This window comes from Ziziphus jujuba, chromosome 2 (genome assembly GCF_031755915.1).
Source record: "Ziziphus jujuba cultivar Dongzao chromosome 2, ASM3175591v1".
In the NCBI taxonomy this organism is placed as follows: Eukaryota; Viridiplantae; Streptophyta; class Magnoliopsida; order Rosales; family Rhamnaceae; genus Ziziphus; species Ziziphus jujuba.
This window is the reverse complement of record NC_083380.1, coordinates 15675934-15686177: the sequence shown is the minus strand read 5'-3', so window position 1 is coordinate 15686177 and position 10244 is coordinate 15675934. Positions and strand designations below refer to the sequence as shown.

At 31.4% G+C, this 10244-nt stretch overlaps 1 long non-coding RNA gene across 1 annotated transcript; it reads right to left on the bottom strand.

Annotated features, from left to right (window-relative positions):
• Positions 1-7832: 7832 nt before the first annotated feature.
• On the bottom strand, positions 7833-10230 carry LOC132800604 (uncharacterized). The gene is made up of 2 exons (XR_009635782.1): positions 9670-10230; positions 7833-8047 (listed from the first exon to the last, which is right to left on the bottom strand). It is a non-coding gene; the product is annotated as an uncharacterized LOC132800604 (long non-coding RNA).
• Positions 10231-10244: the final 14 nt, after the last annotated feature.

Below are 10244 nucleotides of genomic sequence, written 5' to 3'. Positions count from 1 at the left end.
TGGTTTTGGCATTGGATTCGAGAGAAAAAAAAAAAAATTTAAAAAAAGAGAACACAAAACAAACGGATACTATAAGGAAAGCTAGAATGTGGTATGGCTTTTATATACTCACACATTTTTACCGTATAATAATTAAATAAGGTCAAAAGCAGCCCAATTAAAAAAAGAAAATAAATCAACTTCAATTTTTATGTTTGGAATTAATTTTAAGAAATATTTCTATACTTGGTAATGCCAGCTTTTGTTCCAAATTTAGTGAGCTGGCATTTTTGGATCGAAAAGGTTGGTAGGGATAAATAATCATAAAATCAAGAATAATATTATTTGTTACTAGTGGTGATTGTCACCATCCTACGTGATAGTGGATTCATGTATATATATGGATAAAAAAAATTTACATGGTAGTGGATTCCATATACATATAAAAATTATTTTAACATTGAATCTACCGTCATATAGAATAGTGACAGTCACTACTAATAACATATAGCAATACTCTCCTTCTCAATTTCTGATGGATCCACTCAATAAGCATTAAAGATATTTATTTATCTATTTTATTATTATTATTATTTTTTTCTATTCCAAATTCTCCAAGTTCAGCTGTTCCCAAACCATAACTTTTACAGAATTTTTTTCTTTTACAGAGAGACAACCATTAAAACTTCCTTTTCCCCTTTGTTTTTAGCTAAATCAACAATTAAGATTAAAAGTGTAAGAGAAGCCATTACGATTAAATGTGAGAGATTTTGTTCTTTTAACATTCTTCTCTATCAAACCCTGCAAGAAGTTGTCTTTCTATACAACGTCGTCATACTCTTTTTTTATTCTTTATGATCAATCCACCTTAAAGTCGGCAACATGGTTAAACTGGCAAAAAAGCTTATCCTTCATTTCATAGAGATATTGCTTACCCAAAATTGTGGTAGCAGTCTCCCCTCTTGATGCATTGCTTTCTAGAAATCACACTCATCCTGAACCAAGACTAAGAAAAGATGCTGCAACTCTACCTTTAATACTTGGCCAACATAAAAACAAACTTGTTCTTCTCGGATGGCAGAGATTTTATAAAGGCTCTCTTGTGAGATAAGATTTTTATGGTGCTGAGGTGCCAGAGGCGGCTGTAAGGAGCCTAGAGAAAGGCTGTATAGTTGTACGCAACAAAAGGTAGACAAAATTTTAATGGCGGCCTAACTGTAATAAAAGGGAAAAAAAAAAAAAGAAAAAAGAAAAAGAGGTATTAAATCTAGATTTGTGGGAGAAGATCGGCAGTTCGAAATTTGGGAGGGTTTGCAAAATATTAAAAAAAAGAAAATCAAAATCCTTAAACATATAATTCGGTGGGAGCCATCAGAAATTGAGAAGAAAAGGTTGCCGTAACGTTGATGATGTGGACAAGATTGGCCTCAGTTAGAAGAAGAAGAGAACATCTGTAACAGAGAGAAGAAGTTGGTAGATGCAATTTTAAATGACATGTCTATTTGCCGTTGGTGACAGAAAGAGGGCATAGAAGATCTCAATTCGTGTAGGGTGCACATTTATTTTGTCTACAAACCCAAATTTGGTTATTACTAACAAAAAAAATTGTGATTAAAATCTATTAATTAGATATTTAATGTTTTTCTTGTTTAAACAATAATGATTTTAATATTTGACCACCCTCTGGCATCTTTAACGTTATACCTTTTGAACTTCGATTTCATAATTCATTACTTTCATAGTCTCGTACATTATGTTATATTAAGGGAAGAAAAAGCATTATATATAGCCTCTATGCTATGTCATCCACATAATTTTTAATTATCAGCTGCAATGTTAAAAGAATAAATATCAAATTACGATTGAAAACTGATAAATTGTATTTCTCTTTTAACATGTATCTATACAAGAGTGCATGTCTACCATAAAGCCTTACATAACCGCAAATATTTTGGGCTGACATGTTTACATAACTATCTGATAATTACAATACCACAATATTAGTTAGTCAAAACTTATATTTACCTAAAAAAAAAAAAAACACCTGATATTTCTTTATGCATAGATTTTAGAAAGATAATAATATTTTTTTTTCTTCTTAATTTTTATTAAAAAAGTTTTTCCATTTTTTTTGTGGTTAGAAAATCACAAGTGGTATCAAAACTCCAGTTTGAAAGATATAGTTCATTGCAAACAAGTTCCAAACAAATATTTGAGCATACCAGGTGATAGATCTCACCAAGACGAAAAACCCGAGCCCAACCAAACCTCTATGTGCTGCCATGCATAGGTCAAACTTTTCTATAGGTTTTCAACATGTCATGCACAGACGACATGTCAACCATGCATCGCCATGCCCTTCATGCTCTAGTCAACCAAGCTATTAAGCTGAGTTGAGCAATGAGTAGATTAGGCCACATCATTAGTGCCATGTTAGTGACCCATTATTGCCACAATAGCTGCCATGCAATAAACACACTAGCATATCTGCTTTCAAAAATTGTAAATTTAGCCTAATAGTTTTTGTATTTGCATGTTTATCCCAAATTTTTTTATACTTGCAGTTTGGCTCAAAAATTTTGGAAATTATAGTTTTATCCATTTTTTTTTATTCTATTTTTACCCTGTAAGAGCCAGATCCAATGTTTTTGACTGTTTAAATGCACTAGTGAACTCCATTTTACCGAGTTCAGTTTCAATTTTTTTTTTATGTTTTTTAAATTAAGCCATTGTAGAGCAAGATATCAATGGAGGAATCATAATCATAAGTTATGATCAAGCTTATTACCACCTAAACACTCTAGAGACCTTGGATGGATGATCTCATTGGTTGCAAGGGATTTGTTTGATCCTTTGAACCCAAAGTAAAGAACCATAATTCTATCAAAAAAGTAGAATAGAAGAAGCTGAACAGGAAAACGATCAATTAGATTTTGCAATGGATTGATCAAAATGTCTTCCATTATGTCACGCAAGAGATAAACACAGATGCCCTCAAGAAGAAGTTGGAAGACATATACTAAGCCAAGATCGCTTGGTATAAATCCCTATTGATAAAGTGACTGGTGAATTTGAAGTTAAAGAGTAAAACTTCTGTAATCGAGCACACCAATGAGTTCCAGAGCTTTGTAAAGTAGCTATCTAAGGTGGAGTTACAATTAAGGGATGAGAAGCAGGAACTCCTGCTTTTTAGCTTTCTTCCAAATGATTAAGAGATATTGTTTGTCTTTCTCAGCAATTTTGCCCTAAATGGCAAACTTACTATGTCTATAGTGATGAACACTCTATTTAAATAGGAGAAATGATATAGGCAATGACCAGTCATAAAGAAACTTGGAAGACATCAAGCAAATCAACAGAAAAGAAAAGATCAACATATAAATGTCATTATTGTAGCTTAGATGGTTAGTTGAAAAAAATACTATAAGAAGATATTGCAAAAGCAGGGATAGAAAAACAATCAACTTAAGATGAATGAAGAAATAGTATTTACTATTAAAAAAGAAGTGGCATACTATTCCTCCCACAAAGATACATGCCTTCACATAACAAGCTAGTATATTGAATAAGTTGTTGATACTGCAACATCCTACCATGTCATTCCGCATAAAATTTTTTTCAAAACGTACAAAGTAGGAGATTTTGGTACTATGAAGAAAGGAAGTAGTAGTTTTGCAAAAATTGCTTGAACAAGTGATATTTTGATACAGACCAATATTGGATATACAATCACTTTGAAGGAAGTCTGTCATATTCCAGACCTTCAGCTCAATCTGTTCTCAGGAAAAACTTTTGACAAGAAAGGCTAAGGTAACCACTTCAACAATAGCAAATGGAAACGGACAAAAGGTGCCACGATTATTACTTAACAACAACTTTGTAGAACACTATACAAGACTCATGTGAAGATTTATGCAGACAGCATCAATATTACACAGAAGGTGAGATGTTTCAAAATTTATGGCACTAGATACTTAGTCATATGAGTAAGAAATGATTGTCTACCTTGATGAAGAAGAGGCTTATCATTACTTCTAAGGATATTGTGCTTGATCTTTGCAAACATTGTTTATATGATAAGCAACATAGAGTTTTGTTTAAGTCCTGTTCAATTAAAAAATCAAAGTTGCTTCGTGTGGTGCACTATAAAATTTGTAGTCTCTTGGAGGTGGAATTACTAGGTGGTAACATGTATTTCCTAAACTTTATTAATGATGCTTCTTGGAAGGTGTGGGTTAACTTCTTGAAGATTAAAGACTAGTTATTATATTACTTCAAACAATTCTACACAATGGTAGAGCATGAAATAGAAAAAAGTTTAAGTGTCTCTACTCAGACAATGAAGGCAAGTATATTTCTAGAGAGTTCAATGGCTACTGTAGAGGAAAGAGCATTAGACATGAGAAGACGATCCTTCGCACCCTATAGTATAATGAAGTAACCGAGAGAATGAATCAGAAAATCATGAAAAAGGTCAAAAGCATGATCAATATGGCTGAACAACCAAAGCCATTTTGAGAAAAAGCTATTCATTCTTCCTACTATTTGATTAACAAATCATCATCAGTACCATTGAATTTTGAAATTCTAGAAAAATATGGTTTAGCTAGAATCCCTCATACTCTCACTTAAAAGTATTGGATGTTGAGCCTTTTTCCACATGTTTCCAATGAGCTAAGGCAAAAGCTTGATACAAAGACTATTTTATGTATTTTTATAAGATATGGAGATCGAGAACTCAAATATAGATTATAGGATTGCAAGGCAAAAAATGTTATTAGAAGCATAGATGTAGTATTTCATGAAAATCAGACAATTAAAGACATTAAAAAGTCCATAAAGTCTTCCAGTTCAAGTTTTAGTGCCTATAATATTATTCCTGATCTAGCATTAGTACAAACTGCCATAGATAAAAACAAGATGCATGAAGAAATGCTATAAGTAGAATAACAGAGAGAAAAGGTTGTTGAGTAGGGAAAAACTCAATTCTCTCCACCAGAAGCTACATAATGATCACCATGATGGTACACCTTTTGAAACTACCAATTTATGGGTTTGAAGATCTGAGCACGATCAATTTAATCAAAGAGATATCTAGAATCTTAATATATTTTGCTTATTGAAAAGGCAGAGTTAAATAGTTTCCAGGAAACCAAATCCCCTCATGACAAAGAAAATTTGCTCAAGTAATGCAAAATGATATGGAATCTTTGTGGAAAAACCATACTTATAAGTTTATTAAACATTCATCAATAATAAGAAACTAAAAAATAAATAGGTGTTTGAACTCAAGAAAGATGTCAGCAGAGAGGTGGTACAATAAAAACCATGATTGGTAGCAAAAGGTTTTCTGTAAAAGAAATGAATTGACTCTGATGAAATTTTCTAACTAATGGTGAAGATGACTTTAATTTAAGTTATTCTTGATCTAGTAGCTAGTTTAGACCTATAGCTTGAGCAAATGGATGTGAAAATAGCATTTCCTCATGTAATCTATATGAGAAAATCTATATGGAGCAACGAAAATGTTTTAAGGTTTCAGGGAAAAAGAATCTTGTTTGCAAGCTAAAGAAGAGCTTGAACAGCTTCAAGCAAGTACCTAGATAATAGTACAAGAAGTTTATCATATTAATGTTGAGTCAAGGCTATACGAAGATTGTTGCAGACTAGTATGTTTATATTTAGCAATTTCCAGATGGAAATTTCATTATACTTTTATTATATGTAGACAACATGTTGGTCATTGGACAAGATACAATAAAAATTAGTCAATTGAAGAAGGAACTTCTCAAGTCTTTTGATATAAAGGACTTAAGACAAGTTATGGCTATCAGAGGAGAAGTATGTCAAATAAGTGATAAAGAGATTTGGCATGGATAAAGCTAAACTAGTCAACATCATTAGCAAACTGTAACACCTTACCTCTACTGGCAGATTTGTCACTCTCTATTGATATTGTCTCCAAATTTAGTCATTTCACTCGATGTGGGATTTTTTGTTCAGATCTTCTTAAGAGGTCATCCATCCTGGAATTACTCTCACCTGAGTATGCTTAACTTTGGAGTTTTTTCGAACCTTGAAGTCAACCACTCTAAAAAAGTCTTGGCATTATGAGAGTGACTATCATTACATTTTAATCATCCCTTAATCTATACTTAAGAGATTGAGTTTGGATACCAGGTAGCCTATCAATGTTCTGCACCCGCTTACACTAATTGTCATAATTCACACCCTTTAGAGCCAGCCTCATCACTGGCACACTTCCGGCCTAGTATAAATTCTCATACCATTTGTAATATCCCGCCTTCACTGGCAGATCTGTCACTTTCTGCCGATATTGTCGACAATTTAGCCACCACACTTGGTATGGAATTTTTTATTTAAAGTTTCCTAGGAGGTTATCCATTCTAGGATTGTTCTTTCCTGAACAGGCTTAACTTTGGAGTTCTTTCAAACCCTAAAGATAACCCCTCTAGAAAGGTCTTAGCATTATAAGAATGACTATCATGATATTTGACTTCCCAGAAGGTCATCCATTTAAGGATTTTTCTCGTCTAAGCATGCTTAACTTTGGAGTTCTTTCGAATTCTAAAACTTACCGCTCTAAAAGGGCTTCAGTGTTATAAGAGTGATTATCATTACATTTGAATCATTCTCTCATCCTACGCCCGAGCGATGTGGAATTGGATACCAGGTAGATTGCCAATGCCATGCACCCCCTAAACTGGTTATCACAAAACCATTTTAAGTTGAGCAAAAGATCATGCCCCCTCATAGAGAAAAAAGATAAAGAAGATGGTTTCAATTCCTTATCCTTTAGTGGTAGGAAGTCTAATATCTGCAATAATGTATACTAGATCAGACATTGCTCATTTAGTAGGTATCATGAGAAAAATTCGTTCAAATCTTAGAAAAGAAACATTGAAAGTAGTCAAGTACTTTCTCAGATATCTCAAAGGTAAATCAAAGGTATGAGTATGTTACAGGAGAGGTGATCCAATTCTAGAAAGTTATACAAATGTAGATATGGCCGAGGACCTTAATATTAGAAAATTTATTTCTTATTATCTTTACACTTTTACTGGAAAAGCTATGTTATAGTAGTCAAGATTAGAGAAGTGTCTAGGTTTATTATAACATAAGCATAGTATATTGCCATAGTAGAAGTTGATAAGGAAATATTGAGGTTAAAGCGTTTATTTAATGAACTGGTCATCAAGCAAAAAGACTACAGGATATGTTAAACTGCCCAAGTGCCATGGATTTAGCAAAAACTCAATGTATCATTCCAGGACCAAGCACATTGACATTCGCTGTTATTGGATATACGATGAGATAGAGTATAAACTGCACAAAATGGTGAAGATTCACTCAAAAAAGAATTCAATAGACATGTTTAAAATGGTTGTTGCTTTAGAGAAGTTAAAGTTGTGCAGAGATATAGTTAGAATGGAAGGTAGGTGACCATTAGTTTATAAATGCGACTGGAGAAGGAGAATTGTAAGATCCAACCTTTTCCTAAAGCCTAGTCCATTATAGTTTTTACTTGTTGTTTAAGTTGATTTCTTGACTAAATTTACTTAGTGGTCAAGTTGTTTTGTCAAAAAAAGCAATCTTGTAAATCTATAAATAGGCGCAAGACATTTTAAATCTTGTATTACAAACAACATAGAATTTTATAATTCGAAAGATACTAGACACTTTTACAAAGATATTTTTGAGAGAAGTTTCTTTTATGTATTGATTTTAAAGGAGAAATAATAATATATTTTTTTCTTCTCAATTTCTGTTTATTATTTTTTTCAATGTTTGGTTTTTTGTATTTTTTGCTGTCAAAGAATCACTAAATGATGGGTGAGAATTACAACATTCTTTAGCTAAAAATCCATGAACAAAATAATACAAAAGAATTTTTTCTCATTGAAAAACAAGAAACTAAAAAATTGCTAGAACAATTTTTTTTTTTTTGTTATTTTTTCTTTATAAAAAAAGATGGATGATCAATGGCCAGCTCCTGGAGTCTTCGCTCTGCTGGGAGTGGGCGGACTTCCAGGTTGTGTTCTTCGAGCTGTGAAATCGACAATCAGAAAAATGGAATGTACATTGTTGGTGCTGGTATGGTAAAAGTTGTTTCACAACTAGGTTCATTTTTCTTTTGTTTAAATTAAAAACTAGCTTATTTCTCTAAGAAAAGCCAGTTCATATCAGCTAGGACATAGAAAAAATCAAAAAATCAAAAAATCAAAATCAAAAAAACAAATTCAACCAATTTTTAAAAAGTTAATCAACCATTAATATTAATAAAAAAATTCTCCAGCCACAAAATCCCTAGTTTTATTAATGTACATTAGAAGCTTTTTATAATACGTCATCAAAAAGGGCAGACATACTTTATAACTCCAATATATATGCATATTATATTATATGTATACTTAATTTTGCTACAACATACATCTATTCTCACATTATGGTAGGTGTGGCAATCTCTTGATAGAAAGAGATTAGTATTTCACAAAGGAATTAAGTTGCGATCTCCACCATAATTTGGGCAGTACCGCAATATCCATACTTGTATATACTACGTGCTAGCTTAATATATATATATATATATATATATAAAATTTTAGAATGGTATTATTACATACATATATTTATATATAATTAGATTCACTTCAAATCAATGCAACAATTTTAACATCACATGTTCTTTTATTATTCTTTAGACCATTTCAAAAATTAAAATTTTAAAATTAATTAATGATTAAATATGAATTTATCAACATATCAAAAACAAAATTTTTTTTTATAGAAATTTAATAAAATATAAATATATATTTTAAATATTAACCTTGAAACAATATAAAGGTAAATAAAAAAAATCCTAACAAAAAACCATGAGATATGTGTATATTAACCTTTCTCATGTATACTTTTTTGTCCCATCAATCAGTTAAGGACACCTCACTTAAAACATTTAAAGCTTGCAAACTTCGGTTTGCCGTCAACTTTAGTCAAAATCGTGAAATACACAGCATCGCTACGTGCCCTAGCCACATCCCTCACTCAGATGATGGAGAATTTATATATATGTGTATGTATATATATATATATATATATTTATTTATTTTTTCTACTTGATTGTGCCACTCAAAGCCTCATAAACAAAATTGAAATTTTTTTTTTCCCTTAGAAAGTAAATTCTTTTTTTTTTCCCTTAGAAAGTAAATTCTTTCTTAAACTAAAAAAAATTAGGTTGAATTAACTAAACCCTTTACTCTAGAAGTTTCACCTAATCAATTCAACCGAAAAAGAAGACAACTGTTTATTATGCACTTGTGTATGAGAGATTAGTTTAACTCTTCTTGCTAGCATCTACGAGCCGAAACGGCTGTCACCCACTAACAAACTTCTCAGCGGCCGAAAGGAGAATCACTGATGGGAATCACCCATTTAAACAGATAAGACCACAAAAAGCAAATGCAACTCAAACAGACGAATTGAACGGCAAAAAGTAGACAATATTTTAAATAATGTGTCCTTAATTGATTGGCAGGATGGAGGAGACAGAGGAAATGGAACAGAGGACCTGAGTCCATATATATTTAATATATATATATATATATATATTTCAAAAGGAAACATACCTTATTCAGCCAAAAAAATAAAAAAAAATAAAAAAAGGAAACATACCTTGTGCACTAACCATGGCTGATTGCATGATTAGCAAACAAGCAATCAATACAATGAAGAGGACAATACGGAACAAGGAAGAGAAACCCATCTGCAATTCAAGCACCCCTTCAATGAAGTTTGGGACATAATTTCTTGCTTTTTCGTTGTCTCTTTATATATTATGAAATCCATATTGAAATGAAAGAAGTAAATTAATCATTTGAGTTTCCAGTTTTGGAATTTTATGAATAAAATGAAAATAAAAATATATATATTTACATAAAGGATTTTCTCTTTTATAGTTTCTTTTCTTTTGCCGTTTGGAATTAAATAATATATATAGTATAAATCAAATACGAAATACTTGTTTTGAATATTAAAAATGCTTTTTTATCAAGTTTTATGTATGCGTTAAGGTTTTCTTACTAATTATTTATTTCAATTTGCGAAATATATTATACATGTCATAATTAATTGAAACGGCTGCTAGTGATACTAGTCTGTCTTTTTTTCTTTTTTTTTTCCTTTTTTCTTTTTTTTGTCCCCCATAAAACGTAACTATAGTCCTTTTTTTTTAGCCACATTACGTAACA